At 50.5% G+C, this 18,408-nt stretch overlaps 1 protein-coding gene and 1 long non-coding RNA gene across 3 annotated transcripts in view; one reads left to right on the top strand and one right to left on the bottom strand.

The window, feature by feature from the left end:
* The window catches only part of CORO2B (coronin 2B), a 128,748-nt gene that overhangs the window by 23,949 nt on the left and 86,391 nt on the right, over positions 1 to 18,408 (top strand). The gene's annotated exons all lie outside the window — the stretch shown is intronic.
* Positions 7,988 to 11,334, bottom strand: LOC117802343. Its single transcript, XR_004625560.1, has 3 exons — positions 10,801 to 11,334; positions 10,548 to 10,668; positions 7,988 to 8,115 (listed from the first exon to the last, which is right to left on the bottom strand). It is a non-coding gene; the product is annotated as an uncharacterized LOC117802343 (long non-coding RNA).

The following is an 18,408-nucleotide window of genomic DNA, read 5'->3' as shown; positions in this document are numbered from 1 at the left end:
CAAAACCAAAAACAAAAAGCCATCATTTCACTTCTGTGTAAATTCAGGGAGCTCCTTGTGCTAGGATTCTGACAATCAGAGGTCCTGAGAACCTACACGAAAGTGGGATTATAGGTGCTGATTTGTTCTATTTGGTTATACGTCTCTGTTCGCCTTTCTATACTGTGCATTCATTTATTTATTTTAAGATTTTATTTGAGGGGCGCCTGGGTGGCACAGCGGTTAAGCGTCTGCCTTCGGCTCAGTGCATGAACCCGGCGTTATGGTCGAGCCCCACGTCAGGCTCCTCCGCTATGAGCCTGCTTCTTCCTCTCCCACTCCCCCTGCTTGTGTTCCCTCTCTCGCTGGCTGTCTCTATCTCTGTCAAATAAATAAATAAAATCTTTAAAAAAAAAAGATTTTATTTGAGAGAGAGCGTGAGAGAGAGAGCGAGAGCACAAGCGGGGGAAGGGTAGAGGGAGAAGCAGACTCCCTGCCAAGCAGAGAACCCAACACGGGACTCGATCCCAGGACCCTGAGATCAGGACCTGAGCCAAAGGCAGACGCTTCACCGACTGAGCCACCCAGGCACCCTATACTGTATATTTATAATTTTGGTAGTTCAGAGAAAATTAAGCAAGCTTTTAAGAAGTCTTCTAAAAAAAGAGAGAAACTCTCAACTTCCAGCTGTCCCGGGTTGCCCTAGGTCCTGTGGCAGGGTCTTCCAACGTCGTAGAAGCCATTATCAAAGACACATAAAAATAAAGGAGTTTCGGCCTTTTGAAAAGCAGTTTGGCGACATCCATCACAAGCCATAAAAATGTCCATATCCTGTGACCTAGTAATCCCGCTTCTGGGAATCTGTCCAAAAGAAATAATCCAAAGGCGGGGAAAGGCTCTTTGCACCAAAATGCTCATCGTGGCATTATTTATAACAACAAGATTGGAAGCAAAATCAAGGCTTCACGATATGAGACTGGCTAAGTAAATTAGGTAGCATTTATTCAATAGAACATTTTGCAGCCACTACAAATTATAATACCGAGACGACATGGCCATGCGGAAAAATGTTCACGTGAAGTGAAAAGGGAAGGATTCAAAGTTCTTCCGCACACGTGATGATCGCTGAGCAAAACCGAAGAGAGGGAGAACGGACAGGACCTAGAGACGGGCCGGGGGAGAAGGGGGTGGGGGCTTCACAGGTGCTCTGAGGTTTGTGGGCTGATGTGGTGGGTGGATGCAAGTCCCATTTACTGGGAGTCGCGGTGGCAGAAGAGGAGCAGAGAGAGGTGGGCAGAAGATTCATAGTTTGTCCCCATGTGGTGGGTCAAGCACGCTGGGGAAAATCTGAATGGATGGGTTGAAAGCTCAGGAAGGAGGCCCAGGCCCGGGGTAGAAATTGCAGAGCTGTCCGCTTGTAGATGGTGTGAAAGCCCCAAGTGTGGATGACCTGAGGCAGGGCAGTGGGTCTCACCCATGACACCGTTAGCATCCGCGGAGGTCCCTCCTGGCGTGTGAATCAGAATCTCTGGGTGGGGTCCCATCAGTGTGTGTGCAGAGGTCCCAGGTAATCCAGTCGTGGGGTAGCTGGGTCAAGGCGAAAGAGGAGTGGCTGGGTTTGAATCTTGCTGAGACTGAGGACCGGAAAAGCCCCCAGGGGTGACCGAGAAGGTGTGGCCAACGGAAGGTCAAGGAGGGGGAATGGTCATCTGGGCCAAGGGCCATCCAGTGGAGGCCTTGGCCTCTGGATTTAGCTGTGTGGGTGAGGCCGTTCCAGCACTGCGGTTCCTGATTTTAGACCTGCATCGATGGCCCTGCAGTGCCCAGCACAGGACCTGACATGCAGGCGGTAGGCTTAGGTGTCTGCCCTGTTGGTCAGTCACGTTCCTTAAAGTAAACGTTTTCCATACCCCAAATTCTGGCACACGGCCTGCGGGACTTTTGAGCTGCGTCTGGGTGGAAGAGGCCACGTAGAAAATGCAGTTTGGATACAAAAACATTGAAATGATGGGGGTGTTTTGCTAGCTCACGGGGACAACATGGCAGAATATTTGAAACTGGGACAGACAGAAAAATCTGGAGCATATAACTTAACGTGGAGTTACATATCCCCCAGGATCTCTGGTTAGCCTCCGCTGGCTCCAGAAACAGTGTGGTTTCTTGAGCAGAGGTGGGCATGGGAGACATTTTTGGCCCACGGCAGGCATTTTGGGGGTGTTCAGTACGTCCTTCGTTAACTGTGCATGATTCAGAGCCATGGAAAGGGTGCCCTAAACTGGAGGGCCCTACAGAAAGGAGCCTTCCCCCGTGTTCTGAATGTCTCCCGCTTTCCCTCTGGCTCACCAGGGTCAGGACAGATACTGGGTTTTTTTTGAGTCAGTGGAAGGGTTAGCAAGGAGTCTCACGGACTCTGTGGGTCAGGTTTCAGACACGGCACGGAGAGAATAGCTTGTCTCTGTTCCACAACATCTGGGGTCCCAGCTAGGATAGTGCAAGTGCCGAGGGGTGACTTGAGCATCTCAGGGGCTGGAATCATCTGGAAGTTTCTTCACTCTCATGTCTGGTGCCTGAACGAGGGTGACTTGATAACGGGCCCTTCTGGGGCTGGGGACTGGAGCGTCTATACGGGACAGCTCTGTGTGGCTTGGGCTTCCTCGTGACATGGTGGCCTCAGAGGAGTCAGATTTGTTCACCTCCTGACCCGGGGCTTCAGAAGCACGTGTTCCAGCAAGCAAGACAGAAGACACATGGCCTCTTGTGACCTAGCCTCAGAATCACACAGTGTCACTTCCACACCTAGATTCAAGGGGAGGGGACATGGAAGCCACCTCAGAGTCCCCTTTAAGACGTGCTTCTCTGCCTCTCTCTGAGGTGGGTCAGACTACATCTCCAGGAGCAGACACCATCCCGTGTTCGTGTGGCTGGCTTTCCCGAAACCCTCACAGTCTTCATCATCTTCCAGCCAAAACGCAGGCGTGCGCTTCATGAAGTGGGGGCTGGGGAGGGGGGATCGTGGGGCTCAGCTGCTCCACACTCCACAGAGAGCTTTCTGGACTGAAATGCTGCCTTGCTGAGTGAACTTACACGCTTTTCCTGCGTCCTGCCTCTGGGCAAGCCTTTCCTCTCCCCTAGACCTCCGCAGCCACCACCAGACCTGGCGGCCTCCCCGGGGCCATCGCGGGCCCAGAGCCAGAAGTCAGACGCTGTCCTGTGACCTGGGCTGCGCAGTCCCCAGGGTGAGCCATCCAGGTTTGTCCTCCTATGGTTGGCTGCCACGGCCCGACCCCAGCGGTGGGGTTACAGTTTCCAGGCCCCTGGGGAAAGGGCTGGCAAGGCAGGTTCTCCCTCCCCATGCTCCGCTCTCCTGGCCAGGCCAGTGGGCACAGCCTGACCTTCTAGCTGGCCGGCTGGCTGGCAGGAAGCCTGGCTCTTGCCACCTTCGTGTGTGTGTGTGTGTGTGTGTGTGTGTGTGTGTGTGTTGGGGGGCATTTCTGTTTTTCAAGGATTTGGCTCTGTGCAGAGAAGTGATTTTTTGGAGAATGCTGTGAGGCCCAAGGTCAGGGCAATACCCCCCTCTTCTTCCCAGTTCCTTCTCTCCTGGAGAACCAGAACCCTGAACCCTGAGTAGTTGGAGCCTCGAGGCTTCATTCTCTGCCCCTCCCCTGCCAGACTCCCGATGGCCCTTTCTCAGGAGTGCTGGGGCTGCAGGAGGGGACATGGATTTCTTCCAGCTGTCGTCATCATCACCAGCATTATTCCTCTCCTCCTGTGCGCACAGCTCCAGCCTCCACCCATCCATTTAACAAGTGTTGTGACAAGGATTTACTGAAGCTGGGGGAGAGAGAGCTCCAACTCAGACCCTGTCCCCAAGCGGCCACAACAGGAAAGGCCGAGGGCCTGGGTGCGAAGCAGGGAAGGGATCAGGGACAAGCAGTGTTGACCTGCGCCTCTGGGTGGTTGGGGTTTGGCTCCGGCAGGTGGGGCAGGGAGAAGGGGAAGAAGCTATGGGTGACAGGAATGACGTGAGTGTGGGGCCTTGTCCCAGAAGGCAGGCACCCCGCAGGGCCGTATTTGCTACATCGAGGGACTTAGTCCTCATCCACCAGCGTTCCCGCTCCTGAGCCTTTCCTGGCTGAGAGGAAGAGGATCGGGTGACCTGGGTCACACACACCAGGCCAGTAGGAATGGGCTTCCATCTCTCTCCTGGCAGGGTGTGTGTTTAAGGGGGCCCTGGCTGTGTGAGCTCTGGGACAGGGGATCCGTTTGTGGGCCAGATCGACCACCTAGCAGGTGGAGACAAGGGTCTGAACCAGAGTAGAGCCAATGGAGAGGAAAATGGAGTGGAGTCAGGGAGTCTCCCAATCTCCAGCTTCTCTTTGCTTCTGGCCTCCAGCTCCTTCCCGTGCTGGCCCTTGGCTTCCTCACTACTGTTCTTTACCCAGAGGGTCCCGTGTGACTTCACCAAAGGCCTAAGAGCTACTGATGGAAGGCTGCTGCTCTGGCTGCCCAGGGGTGAGCTGGGGTCAGTCGGTGAGGACATGGGACTGAGAGCTGCTTTTCACTGCCCGCCATGTGGAGGGCCTTCTGGGTCTCATCACTGGCTGTGATGGCAGACCGGTTGGAATGGGGTGGGGGAGTGCGAAGAGGTCCCGTTCAGTACGCTGGCTTGACCTGGAATCTGCATGAATCATCCACATTGGTCCCCTAGCCCATCCCCGAGGGGCCCCATAATTGTGCAACCAGCTTCTCCCCTCCACCCCCCCCCCCCNTCTCCCCTCCCCCCCCCCCCCAGTTTTCTTAGTGGAAACCCCGCTGGAGACTCAGGCACAGAAAGAAAACAAAACGGATGTGGGGATTATTTCATTTGTTACTCAAAACTCACTAGGTGAATATTTCTTGAGCCCCTCCTACAAGGTGAGCATTGGAGATCTGTCAGAAATGGACCCTGTCTTCAGGGAGCCAGCAGCCCTCAGTAAATGTGAGGGGGTGCAGCCCAGAAGAGGAGCTAGGGCCTCGCAGGAAAGCATGGGGTCTCTAGTGCCTGGTTTACGAAGCAAGCAGTGAGCCATGCCGTGACCCTGTGGGGGATGGGCTGGCGGCAGGCTTAGGTCCTGGGTGCACCCCTTCACTGCCTACCCTAGATTTGACATCCCACACCCCTCACTGCCTGGCCCCACCCATCTTCCCAGGCTGGTCTCCTGCCCTCATCTGCAGACACCCGGTTCCAGCAAAAACAGGCTCCCTGCTCTTTCCCAAATGGCCCATGAACTTCACCCTCCGTCCACTCAAGCTTTTGTGCTGTTTCCTCTACCCACAATGCCAAGGCCGCCCCTCCCTCCCTTGCCCCTGGTTCTGCACTCCGAATCTGGAATCTGAGTTAAGCTTCGGGCGGATTCCCATGCCAGCTTTTCCTCGACTCCTTCCCCATCTTTCTGTCGGAATCAATCAGGCATTGTCCTGCTTCCTGTCCAGCACTGCAGTTAGCTATCTAACTCAGGCACTTACTGGAATTTGAGGTCTTTGAAGGCAAAAGTAGCACTTTTTTCTTGGAAGATGAGACGTAGTGGGTTAACTTGGGTTAGGTTCTCAATTCAACTACTTAGCATTTTATGACCTTGGGCAGATGACCTAATAGGTCTGAGCCTCGGTTTTGCTGTCTGTAGAATGGGGGAAATAATACCTCCCTCCTAGGATTGTCACTAATGACCAGGGCAGCTCGGTGTCTGACAAGTATTGTATGTTCTGTAAGTGTGTCCCCCCTCCCATTCTGCTTTGCCATCCTGTGGTCCTAAGGCTGTGCCTCGCACAAATTTGTTCAGTGATTGTTTGATGAGTAAAATGAGAGGCTCGAGATCAGAAATAAACCCAAAGCATATAAAGTCAGCTAATTTTTGATAAGGACTGCAAGACTGTATACAATGGGAAAGACAGTCTCTTCAGTGGTGTTGGGAAAACTGGATAGCCACATGCCAAGCAATGCAATTAGACCCCTATCTTAAAGCACACATAGAAATCAACTCAAAATGATTAAAGACTTAAATGTAAGACATGAAGTCGTAAATATTCTGGAAAAAAAAAGTGTAGGGAAAACTCATTTACATTGGCCTTGGCAATGATTTTTTGGATATGACACCAACACTCAGGCAACCAAAGCAAAATAAACAATTGGGACTCCATCAAACTAGAAAGTTCTGCACAGCAAAGGAAATGGTCTACAAAATGAAAAGGCAGCCTATAGATTGGGAAAAAATATTTTCAAACCATATCTCTGATAAGCACTTAATATCCCAAATATGTAAGGAACTCACACAACTCAATAGCAAAAAGAAAAACAACCTCGTTTTTAAAAGTGAGCAAAGAATTCGAATAGACATTTTCTCCAAGAACAGCATACACACGGCCAACAGATACATGAAAAGGTACTTACCATCCCTCGTCATCAGAGAAATGCAAATCAGAACCATAATAAGATAACACCTCACACCTGTTCGGAAGGCTAGTGTCAAATAATGAAAGGTAACAAGTCTTGGCTTGGATGTAGAGCAGAGGAAACCCTCAGGCACTACTGGTGGGAGTGTAAATGGGTGCAGCCACTATGAAAAAAAGCGTGGAAGTTCCTCAAAAAACTAAAAATCGAAATCCCATATGATCCAGCAATTCTTCCTCTGGATATGCAGCCAAAGGAAATGAAGTCAGTACCTTGAATAGACACAGCATTATATACAATAGCCAAGATATGGAAGCAACCTAAGTGTCCATCACAGTGAACGGATACAGAAAATGTGATATGATTGTGATATGTGTGTCTGTGTGTGGAATGGAGCGTGACTCAGCCTTAAAGAAGGAGATCCCGCCATTTGTAACGACGCGGATGAACTTGGAGGGCATTACGTGAAGTGAAATGAGCCAGGCACAGGAAGAAAAAAAATGCAAGATCTCACTTGCGTGTAGAGTCTAAAAGACCCAAACTCATAAAAGCAGAGAGAAAAATAGTGGTTACTAGGGGCGGGGATGGGGAAATATTGCTCAGAGTTTACAAAGTGACAGTTCTGTGGGACGCATAAGTCTAAAGACAGCATGGTGACTGTAGTTAATCATATTGTATTGAATACTGGAAATTTGCTAAGAGGGTAGATTTCAGGTGCTCTCACCACACACACACGCATGCACACAAGGTAACTGTAGAAAGATGAATATGGTAATTAGCTTGGCAATCATGATCATTTCACTACATATATGTGTATCAAATCATTATGTCGAACACCTTAACTATATACAGTTATTATTTAAAAATAAAGTCAAATAATTTTTTAAATGAGCTTCTTGATTGAATTGCATCGGTTTTAGAACTATAAGATGTCCAAATCAGACTTGGTTTATGCCCCCTCTTTCGTATTTCCTGAAACTGACCACTGGAGATCACGTGATGTACTGAAGGTCACTTGAAAGAGTCACGATGCGAATTTCAGTCTCTCGGTCCTAGTCCAAGGCTCTGACCAGTCCTGACATGTTGGCTGGTCCCTTGGGGCCACTGGGCATGGCACGACCAGGAGACATTCTGACACGGAAGTGGATCCTTCGTGACCATCCTGCATCTTCACACTCCTCGCTCTCCCCACCTCACCCTTTTGTTCTATTCATCCAATGCCTCTAGGGGGTTTGGCACCGCTTCCAAAGATGGTAGGAACCTGGCATTTTCCTGGCTGTGCCAGGATGCAGGCATTAGCTCTAGCTTGCTGATTTCCCTGGAGAAGGCTGTCTCCCATCCCTCTCATGTGCCCTTTGCTTTGGTCTCACGTCCCTTTTGCATTTTCCCTCATGTCCCCTCATCTCATACATCCTCCCTACTTTACCATCCCTCCCTATGCTTTTTCCCCCTCCCCACGAGCACCCTATGCCTTTAAGTTCTGTGGGTAGAAACCTGGTCTCAGGCTAGATCTGTCTGTCTTCTCTACCTGAGGGTACGTCTCTCCCAGGGTCCCATCTGTCAAGGAACTGATGTTTTCCTTTTCCTTATTCAAATGGCTTATCACCTTGCACAGTATGATAGTCTGCTCCCCGGTAGAAGAATTCCAGCTTCTATGAGGCAGGTTTGGGAGGTCAACATGGCATCAGGCTGGTCCAGAATGCTCACATCTAGAAAGAGAACGTCAGAGTGAAAACGGACCTTAGACCGACTATCCTGTCCCTTGACTGCAGCTCCGAGACACCAACCAACACCCAGACACGTCGGGTAGCACCTTTCATTCAACATCCTGGAAGTGGCCAAGGAAAGGACCCAAGAGGGAGAACAAAAGAAGCACTTTGCACAAAGCTTTATTTGTGTTAGCAAGAAATTGGGCTATGTGCCCCAGCCACTGAGCGTGATCCTTGGGAACGGCTCTCTATGGACGTGTATGTGCTCACCGTGATTTTACCTGTTCCATGGTATTCGTTGTTATATTTATTTTTTAAAATCCAATATCTTTTTTAGATTATAAAAATGATTTATGCTCATTCTGGAAATTTGGAAAATCAGAACACTGTAAAAATGGAAATAAAATATCACCCTTTGTCTTACCCTTTGCATTTTAGTACTTCTTTTTCTCAGGTTGTCTTTTTCCTAGGAGTGTATATGAGTATATCCTACCCTGTGCATTTATTATTATAACACTGTATCAGGAGCATTTCTCCATGCTATTATTTATACCATATTCCATCCATTGTAATATTTTACATTTTGTGATCCCTGAAATTGCAATGTATTTTTACTTGATAGCATGTTGTAGTTAATTACTTCATTTTTTTTTCCTCTGAAGAACATAAGTAATGGTCAGTCCTAGAAGTGGTTAAATTGGATTTGATGAAATATGGTACCCACTTTGAAAGCATGGTTTTTATGCTTGTATAAACAGTCTATCCTATAAATGTGGACATATTTGATTTTTTGAAAATTTTTTTATTTATTATAATTTTTTAATTTATTCATTTGAGAGAGAGCACACGAGCGGCGGGGGATGGGGGTTAGAGGGAGAGGGAGGAGCAGACTCCCTGCTGAGCAGGGAGCCTGATGCCGGGCTCCATCCCAGGACCCCAGGACCATGACCTGAGCCAAAAGCAGATGCTTAACCCACTGAGCCACCCAGGTGCCACAAAGTGCTTGATTTTATCAGCCTTTTATGATCGGACATTTAGGTGGAAACATCCAATATGTGAAATGTGTCCACATTGCTCATTGTTTATTGGGGTGGATTCTTAAGAATAGATACAATGAAACAAACTGAATGAAGATTTTAAAGGCTCTTGACGCCTTTTCCAAGTACATGTTGACAAGGACCAAAAGTGAATATAGAGGGATGAAGATGGGCATTGCATTTAGCGAGTTCTTATTCTCTATGCCGTTCTTTGTGTGTAGATGTCAAAATGATGATCGTTTAAGGACAAATCAGCAGTGAGGGACTCCATTTATTTATGGGGGGCGGTGTGCAGGGAAAAGGGAGAGAGAATGGGAGAGAATAGGACACTGAGAAATGCCCCGCACTGCAGGGGAGCCCTCAAATACTGGCATGGATGATGTAGGAGTGAGTGCTCTGATCTGAGGTCTGGGGTGGGCGGGAGAGCTGTTGGGGTGAGAGCAGGTCATTTGGTCAGATTTTGCGTACCCCTAAGTTCCTGGGAGCTGGGCTGTCCCACCAGTTAAAGCACAGTGAAAAGAGTGGGGCCAGGAGACCTGGGTTCCAGCCTTGGGCTGCTGGTAACTTGCTCTCTAGCTGACCTTGAACACATGACTTGCCCCCCTCACACCTGTTTNATAGAGGGATGAAGACGGGCATTGCATTTAGCGAGTTCTTATTCTCTATGCCGTTCTTTGTGTGTAGATGTCAAAATGATGATCGTTTAAGGACAAATCAGCAGTGAGGGACTCCATTTATTTATGGGGGGCGGTGTGCAGGGAAAAGGGAGAGAGAATGGGAGAGAATAGGACACTGAGAAATGCCCTGCACTGCAGGGGAGCCCTCAAATACTGGCATGGATGATGTAGGAGTGAGTGCTCTGATCTGAGGTCTGGGGTGGGCGGGAGAGCTGTTGGGGTGAGAGCAGGTCATTTGGTCAGATTTTGCGTACCCCTAAGTTCCTGGGAGCTGGGCTGTCCCACCAGTTAAAGCACAGTGAAAAGAGTGGGGCCAGGAGACCTGGGTTCCAGCCTTGGGCTGCTGGTAACTTGCTCTCTAGCTGACCTTGAACACATGACTTGCCCCCCTCACACCTGTTTCCCTCCCTGTAAATGAGAGAATGGGACTGGATGATTTTGGGGATTCCTCCAGTGTGCAGATCTATAGCTTGGGCATGCCCAGCACGTGGGGAGAGACAGATGGCAGTGGCTGGTTTATAACTCACCTCAGCCCTCCCCACCCCTGCTGACCCACTTGTGCCTTGGGGCCTAGAACAAATTTCTTGGCATCCCTTACCCAGGCAGAACGTTAGAGCCATTAACCTGGGACAGCACAGGGAATATTTGGCCAGACTTAGCATGACGTTGGACTCCCATCCCTAACTGCACCCAAACTGACGACTCCAGAGAAACTCACCGTCTTCTCCTCTTGCCTGGCAGTTCCAGGAGAGTGATGTGGACGGAAGCCTGTAGTCCTGGGTGGTGTGCCCTATCTTCACTGGAATCTGTGAATCACAAGTCAGACATTCCCCTCCTCCCTGGGGTCATGAAAGAGTGAGAAATGGGATTTAGAAACAGGATTGTGGTTAGGGCTGCTCTTTAAAGACCCAAAGTGGCATAAATAAAATTGAAGTTTATTTATCTCTCACAACGCATCTAGATAGAAGTACCTGGGCTGTTAAGGCGGCTCTCCTTTTCAAAGTGGTTAGGGGCCCAGGTTCCTTCTCTCTTTTAGCTCTGTCATCTAAGATGGCTTACCCCATGTCCTTGCTTCTACCTATGGGAAGAGGGAAGAGGGGGGGACTCCCCCTTCCTTTACAGGACAGGACCTGGAGTTGCCACATGGTATACCACTGCTCACATCCTATTGGCCAGAACTTAATCACATGATCACACACTTGGCTGCAAAGGTGGCTGGGAAATGTAGTATTTTTCCCTGCTAAAAATTGAGACTCTATTACTATAAGAATAGGACAGAATTGGAGGGTGGGGTGGGGGGTGGCCGCGTTGGTGAGCAATCTCTGCAAAACAAACAAACAAATAAACAAACACCCAGATCTGAAAGCCCAGAGCTTCAGGGCTCCAAACAGCTGCATGATGGTGGCAGGAGCTTATTAAAATGCCTTGCCAAATTGAGATTTATCAGAATAGATTGAACCTGGCCATTCCCCTTCCCAACCCCCACATGCCTCCCCTCCTTTCTGTCTCTGCAGCAAATCTTGGAGGACTAGTCTTCAGTCCACTGGTGAGGGGCAAGGCTCTCCCTGAAGGGTGGAGAACAGATTCAGAATTGCCAGTTTTTCCTTGGATCCTTAAGAGCCAGTGAAGGCCAATTCCACAGATTTTTATTTTAATGCACAACCGAAGTCTGTGTCCAAATATCAAATGAAGATGATCAAACCGTGGTATTTGTAAACCCAAATTATTGCATTTGCAGAGTTTATTGGGGCCTCGAAATCAGGATTCTACCAAGACTGGTGCCTTTGCAAGACCTTGCCGAAGCTCCTACTGTGTGCAGCTGCCTGTCTAGCTAGCAGGAACTCCCAGAATTCTCCGTAAGGTCATTTAGCCTCAATGTCCTCTTTGAGCTGGCTCCAGTGTCCAATTGTGGCTTTCCCTGCTTTTTAATGAGAAATTGCTGTGAGTTTAGCTCCACTGTTATTGGGATTAGTTCGCGGTGGGCTGTTTCGTCAACCACCAGTGAGTGGTACTTATTTGCGTACTTGAAACCTAGAATTTTTCATTAACCCCTGTGTCTTAAAGCGTCATCTGTGGCCCACCTGCGCTGGAATCTCTTAGGTACATGTTAAAATGCAGACTCCTGGGCTCTCACCCAGACCTCCTAAATCGGAACCTCTGGGAGCGGGGCCCCAGAATAAACATCGCCATGCCAGTGAGAACCTCCAAACACACATATTTAATGCGTTTGCATGCTGGTTCAGCGACGGATCTCACGGACCCTTATTGCTAAAGCGTCTGCACATGTCATTGCCCAGTTCTGCTCATCTGAGTTGGGCTGCGTGTGGATTTATCTACTTAAATACTCTGCAAGGGAAAGGGTGCTGTCGTATCACAGGAAAGTGTGCATAACTTCTTTGAAGTGTGTCGTCATTGACTCCTCATGCCCGTCTCTTAGTCTCTGTTATCCCCACGATGCTCTTCCACTGGTAATGTGGGCATGGGTCTGTGAGGGGCCTCTGTGCCAGGCAAAACCAGAAACCATCCTCCAAGACCCCAAGGAGCACACTAGACCCTGGTGGGGGGTAACACCTGATGGAGAAACTTCTAAAGAAGGAACGTGAGGACCAAGACAAGTTGGGGTCCTCGATGACTCTTCCTAGGTCACAAGGGAGAAGCAGCTAAGCCTGAGGGGCAAGGGTGTGGCTGGAGACGGCATTTGGAAGGCGGTTGGGAGGATTTCAGGACTCCCGGGGCTGTCTGGGCACGGCCTTCCTCTCCAGCCTTGCACTGCGTGTTGGGGGAGGGGCCGGTTCCAGGGCCCCAGCAGGCCCTTTATCCACGGCCCTCAGCTCTGACTGGAGCATTGTGTCCCAGCCGTGTCCCTCACAGACTCTTAGTGACGGGCCTGTTGTCCAAGATGGGCCTGCGGCTGGTCCGGGCCTGCGCCCATGTATTATGCATCAACAGTCAGACAAAGCTTCTGTGTGTGGGAGCCCAATAGGGTGGGGGCTTGGCCCCCTACAGAGTTCTGTTTACCAGGCACTGGCTGCCCAGGGGGTGGGATGGTGGCGGGTGCCATGTACAGGAGGTGGGATTTGCAGTGAGGTCAATGACAGGAGAGAGAGGTGGCGTCATGGATGGCAATATGGGCCTTCCTGGCTGAAACAGGAGGGATGGCCTACTTCAAGTTCAGGGCAGCCAGGGAAACAGTCCCTTCCCCTCCCAGGGCTCCCAGGCCTGCTCTGAATACACTGTGGGGTTATTAATAGAGGCTGTCTGGCTAACCCAGGCCCCAGCTAGCCAGTCATTTCCTGGGGCATCTGCAGGGTGGCCTGAGGGCCTCGGGCAAGCAGGAGACAGAACTAACACCAACCTTCCTAATTAGAACGGATAGAGAATCAGTCATCTCCCCTGGGCGGGGAGCCTCTTGAGGGGTGCAGGCAGGGTTTCCTTCTCTCCGTATCATCGAACTTGGGGGCCTGTGCATGGAAAACCACACAGTAGACGTCTGTGGAATGAGAAAGGGTTTTTGAGCCTTCATGGTGGACCCAAAGGCTCCGGCTTAGAGAGGCAGAAAGATGTACGGCCCTCCCTCTTATGCCTGCCGCCTGATGGAAGATCTCAACTTCACCTTGATGAGGAGGGAGATGAGATTGGCATTTTATTTATTCCTTTTTAAGATTTATTAATTTATTTGAGGGGGGAGGGCCAAAGGGAGAGGGAGAGAGGGTCCTAAGCAGACTCCACACTGAGCACAGAGCCTGATGGGGGCTTGATCTCACGACCCTGAGATCAAGACCTGAGCCGAAACCAAGAGGCAGACACTTTCACCGACTGAGCCACCCAGGCTCCCCAAGAGACTGGCGCTTTAGAGCCCCCACTGAGGGCCCGACCTGCCGGGAGGTTAACACGCAGGGTTCAGCAGCCCGGTCCAAAGAGACCTTTCCTCCCTCGTGTGCTGGAAGCAGCCGCTGTCCCCTGCCCGCAGCTCTGGCTGGAGTGCGTCGTGTGGAGCCGCGGACTGTGGAGCTTAGCCCGGTGAAGCATGGTCCCCTGGCTGAGACAGCCCAAGGCCCCAAAGCCCGAGGCGCTTTGATAGTGACCAGTATAAAGAGGGGCGCACCTGGGTTGCTGCTGGGGCCATGACTAATCAGAATTATCTCAGAAGCCTTTTCAAAATAATACGCCTGCCTCTTCCCTACCACCCAGATGCTGACGTGCATTTGCAAGGGGCAGGAGGGCTGCGAATCTTGGGCGGGATGTATAGAGCTTGAAAAAGCTCCCCTGTTGTCCTAGTTCCTTCCCAGACAGGTATTTACCCTTATTTTTAGTCTTATTTATAGATTGGAGACTTGTACTGTGACGCCAACAAAAGAACAAGGCTTTGCTCAAGGTCACCCAGCCCCCAAGGAGGGGGGCTGCTCACTGCCTGGCCTGCCGGCCTCTCGGCTATGCCTCAGTCCTCAGACGGAAGCAGGTTTCTGCCCTCGATCCAGATTCCAACCTCCAGCTGGAAGCTGTGGGCACCTGGGTGAGTGTCCCAGGCCGTGGCTGGGATGCTTCTGACAAGCTGTGAGCGTGGCCGTGTCCGCACGAGGGCCTCAGCACGCACAGGGAACCCCACGCTGCGGCCAGCTGTGCGAGTCCCAAGTGTCAGGGCCCGAGATCTGGGTCTTGTCTCCTGGGCACTGGTGGTGGCATCGTGGCAGGCACTCAGGAAGGATTACAGGGTGCTGACGTGCCCTCAGTTCTGGAACCAAACACACGGGCAGATGTGTTCCAGTGGCACGGATCGGAGAAGGCTTTCAGAACGGAGGATGTGGGGAAGGCCAGCCTGAGGGGAGAGCGCCGTGCGTGTGCCTGTGAGTGTGTGTGTGTGCGTATCTGTAGACGTGTGCACTTGCGTGTGCACGTGTGCGTGTGTGTCTGCGTGCATCTGTGTAGCAGTATGTGCTGGGCGTGCGTGTGCGCGTTTGTTCACAGCGAATTCTGTGATCCCAGTTGACAGGTGACTGGCCCATCTTGTTGATGGATGAAGGCTTGAAGAGAGAAAGCAGTAGGATCGAATCCTTGAAGGATTTGAGTGTTGGGCTGGTGAGTGTGGGCGTTATTCTCCTAGTGGAGGGACGTTGGAAGTGTTAGAGCAGAAGATGAGGTCAGAGGTGTTATGGTTTTACTTGGAAGAACTCTCCGAGGGTGAAATAAAGGTTTCAGGGAGAAGGGTGGGGAAGGGATGAACGTATGCCCACGCTTACTTAACTTACCTTCTCCTTTACTCCTTCCCAGAATGGTGGATGTGGAGAGCTGTAACCATGGTTACCGGAGGAGGCTCCAGGGCTCTGAGGGGTTAAGAAACCGGCCCAGGAATTGTTGGACTGAGTCACAGCTGGCCTGTGCTTTCTCCCTCCCACTCTGCAAAGCAGGCTAGGTCTCTATCCCAGCACAGGGGGCCCCGGGGAACTGGCATCAGACATGGGTAGGAACCTGGAGGCAGAGGGGGAGGAGAGGTAGGTCCACTGTAACGTCTTGTGTCTGCAGGTCCCGGAGCTGGGCCTGGCACCACCTCTCAGTCTCGAAAGGGACCTTCGTGCCTTTCCAGACACTCTTCTGTCTAATGCTCTATTTGTCCTGTCTTCGCTCTTGGTCAGGGAACCAAGAGACTTGGTTCCAGGCCCAGTTCTGCCACTAGCCTGCTGGGTGACCTTGAGCACGTCACTTGCCCTCACTGGGCCTCCACGTTCCCAACTATGAAACGAAGAGCGGGGTGCATACGTGTCTGTGAGTCTACGTGCGGGTGTGTGAGCGTGTGCCTGCGTGTGTTCGTTCTCAGCCGACCGGATGGACTCGAGGCCTTTCTTTACCGGGTTCCCTCCCCATGGGGTGGACGATACTGGCATCATCACTCCCATCTTCTAGAAAATGAAATAGGAGCCTTGGGAGGGGGTCCTCAGTCAATGGGGACTAAGCCATATCGTTCTTTTCCGCCCACACCCGACAACCGCAATTCTGAAATCCATCCTAGGATTTCCATCCTGGGTGGCCACCTTCCTGCTGGGTGGGTCCTGTGGCTGGGCACGGGGGTTTATAGTTGAATCTCGGGCACCCGCGATGCCCTCGTAAATAAGCTGTTCTGAATTACTGGATTTTCAGTTCACTTCGATAATGTTTACTGAAAAAACAAGAACAAAAATAATACTGTTTATTGAGTATCTACTATGTGCCAGGCTCTGTGCTAAGTACTGGGGACACAGAAGTGAACCTGACTTGGTCCCTGCCCTCCAGGAACCCACCATTAGGGCTGTGGCACTCAGACATTTTTTTGGCTATGACTCCTAGATGGAAAATCACTTTATGTTGTGACCACGAGGACGCATGTGCACACACGAGTATGTATTATATATACAACACCGCATCACAAGGCAGGCCATGCACTCTGATATTTTTTAGTCTTTTCTACTCTGTCATTTTTTTCAGTGCTGGTAGCATCCTACCACTCTGATTTCATAACCTGCTGGTAGGAGGTGACCCTCCAGTGTGGGAAACACGGGTTGAGTGTTGCGTATAATGTGTATATGAAATTGCATGTAAGTTATGTGCTGTGGGAAAAGAGAACAAGGAATGGGTTCTTTTGACTGGGAAAGTCAGGGAAGGCCCCCAGTTCTAATGGCATCTGAGTGGATGTGATCGGATTTCGGTCAACAGAGAAAGGGGAAAGCCAGCTAGACCGAAGCAAGAGCAGGAGCACAGGCCAGAGACAGGAGTACATCGGGACAGAGCCCGGCAAGCACTTTCCCTGGCTTACCACACTCAGTTCCCATAATAATTTCTAGGAGACAAGAACTCCTGTCTTGTGGATGAGGAAATTGAGACGCAGAGAAGTTATGTAACTTGCCTAGGATCACATAGCTACTAAGTGCTAGAGCCCGGCTTTGAACTCAGGCCGTTCCACGGAGATCTAAATATGAAGTTCCTAGAGATGTGACCCTGAAGATATTTGGGGGCTAATTCATGGGTATGTTTGAGTACAAGCCTGAGAATGTTTAATTTCATTCTGGAGGTAAGAGGGGAAAAAAGTTATACATTTTTCAAAAAGGAAAGTGACATGATCACAGCTTTATTTGGGGGAAGATCATCAGCATAGGAGACGGGCTCAAAGAAAGACAGGGACACCTGTCAGGAGACAGAGCAGCATCTTTCTGCTCAGGTCAGCAGCCCCAGAGACCATTATATCATATTTATTTCAATGCAGTTAAGGACGTGGCTCATATATCATAGGAAAGGAGAATAAATCATGTTTCCCTTTTTACCTTGGCTGCTAGGAAGCTCAGAGTTCCAATCCATGGTGCTTTCCCACGGAGCTTTCAAGGGCTCCAGTGAGCCTTTTATGTACTCATTTTGCCTTGCCTTAATTCTCCTACCCTCACTTTCCTTTAAACTGAATTTCATCACTACTTGATTTTTCACCCCACTGTAACATATGCATTTTGGTATGCTTTAGAGCAGGCTTTAAGTGAAATGCAAGGGAAACACACTGAAGCAAGTGGAGAGCTTTTTTTTCCCCCCAGACAAGAGTGGAAGCTGCTGGAGAGTAGGGATTGGCTCACCATCTTCTGGATCCCAGGGCAGGGTGTCAGGGGCATGCACCACACTGATGTACGCTTTGGGCTATCAGAGCTGAGAAGGGCCCGAAGGTGCCTTTCTCCCTCTGTTCCTCAAAGAGCTAACATGAACCGCCCGTGACATACAAGATGTTTTCACTGGGACTTGGATGAATAGGGTTTGGTTTAATTGTCACATGTTTCTTTAATGTGTAGTAGAGAAAATCTAGCTAACACATCGGACCAATTCCGTCACAGATAAAATTCCTTAGAATGAGGCTCAAGCAGATATTTAAATTTTAGAAAGGGTCAATTTAAACAATATTCTTTTTAAAATTTTTTAATTTTTAAGTAATCTCTACACCCAACATGGGGCTCAAACTCACAACCCCAAGATCAAGACTGAGAGCCACCCAGGTGCCCCCTTACTTATTCCTATGACCCCAGTCCTACAGGGCAGACAGGGCAGGAGTTACTGTTTCTTCCATTTTGGGGATGGACAAACTGAGCCCCAGGGCAGGGATGGGCCTGCCGTCACCCAGCCAGCTACGGAGGGACCAGGGGTAGAACAGTTCCAGGCTTCCCACTGTGTGTCAGGCAGGGTCGGGCGGGGAGCCAGTTTCTGTGTTAAAATCCCCCAACCAATGATAGAAAGTCCGCTGGGTGAAATCAAGCAGTCCGCTGGCCTGTCTCCACTCGGGAGCAGTCTGAGCTGGACATCGCTGCCCTGTCCACGCTGCCCCACCTGTGCTCCACTTCTGGGAAGGGACTGCTGTCCGGGGGAGCCCAGATGTTCCTGCCTGCATCCTGATGGGTTTGGTGCTCTGCTCCGTGTGGACGGATGACATCAGCCGTGAACAGACTCAGCTCTGGGCACCGCGCACCTGCAAGCGCCCTGTGTGGGGCCCTCCTGGCCATGAGTAATGAGATCACGGCATTTATTGGGCATTTTCCCCATGCCAGGCCCTGTGCTCACAGATGAACGCTCACGTTGAATGA

The sequence above is a fragment of the Ailuropoda melanoleuca genome, chromosome 5 (assembly GCF_002007445.2).
Source record: "Ailuropoda melanoleuca isolate Jingjing chromosome 5, ASM200744v2, whole genome shotgun sequence".
Classification (NCBI taxonomy): domain Eukaryota; kingdom Metazoa; phylum Chordata; class Mammalia; order Carnivora; family Ursidae; genus Ailuropoda; species Ailuropoda melanoleuca.
This window is presented reverse-complemented; position numbering and strand designations above follow the sequence as displayed.